The sequence below is a fragment of the Physeter macrocephalus genome, chromosome 13 (genome assembly GCF_002837175.3).
Source record: "Physeter macrocephalus isolate SW-GA chromosome 13, ASM283717v5, whole genome shotgun sequence".
Classification (NCBI taxonomy): domain Eukaryota; kingdom Metazoa; phylum Chordata; class Mammalia; order Artiodactyla; family Physeteridae; genus Physeter; species Physeter macrocephalus.
In genome coordinates, this window is record NC_041226.1 from 61,291,047 (window position 1) to 61,292,320 (window position 1,274).

Below are 1,274 nucleotides of genomic sequence, written 5' to 3' on the forward strand. Positions count from 1 at the left end.
ACATGAGAAAGCATAAGTACCCACTGTATATAGCACAGGGAACTCTGTTCAATATTATGTAACAACCTAAATGGGAAGAGAATTTGAAAAAGAATAGATACACATATATGTATAACTGTATCACTTTGCTGTACACCTGAAACTAACACAGCATTGTTAATCAGCTATACTCCAATATAATATAAAAAGTTTAAAAAAAGAACATTCTCTAACACCATACACAAATACATAATTCGTACTATAAATTATAGTACCACAGATAGTCACAGTTTCATACATGCTGACAGATGACTGGAGACTCCTCGGTCAGAGATAGGGGACTAGATTACCTGGGGCCCCACAGCGGGCATGAATTTCCTCTTTGCATTGGTTCTTTTTCCTCTAAAAACCATGAGAATGATGCAGACAGGCCCAGGCGAATGCTGTGTGGTAAAATCCCTAAGGATATCATAAAGTTCGAACATTGAGCAACTCCAATATTTAAAGATAATCTTATTCTGCAAGAAAGGGTTAGAAAACTTTGGCAGCGTTAAAAGTAAGCCTAGATGGTGTTGTGTTTTAAAAGCCAAGAAGAGGATATTCAGTTCTGTTGAAATATCTGATGAGATTTTTCAAAATGTTCATTGAACAGGCCATAAAGGAGTGCATTGGTGAACTTGGGAGTTTTTCAGTGGAGTTATGGGAATAGAGACTATATTAAGATATACAGTATATAAGTGGGATGTGGAAAAGTATATAACATGATTTTATGAACTTTTTTCTTTTTAAAAAAAAGTAGAGAGGACAATATATTTTGAGCATGTTTAAAATAATCTAGTTGACCAGAGAGCAGATAGCAGAAGCAAGAGGAACTACAATCCTGCAGCCTGTGAAATGAAAACCACATTCACAGAAAGACAGACAAAATAAAAAGCCAGAGGGCCATGTACCAGTTGAAGGAACAAGATAAAACCCCTGAAAAATAACTAAATGAGGTGGAGATAGGCAACCTTACAGAAAAAGAATTCAGAGTAATGATAGTGAAGATGATCCAGGACCTCGGGAAAACAATGGAGGCAAAGATCGAGAAGATGCAAGAAATGTTTAACAAAGACCTAGAAGAATTAAAGAACAAACAAACAGAGATGAACAATACAATAACTGAAATGAAAACTACACTAGAAGGAATCAATAGCAGAATAACTGAGGCAGAAGAATGGATAAGTGACCTGGAAGACAGATGTGGAATCCACTGCTGTGGAACAGAATAAAGAAAAAAGAATGAAAAGAAATGA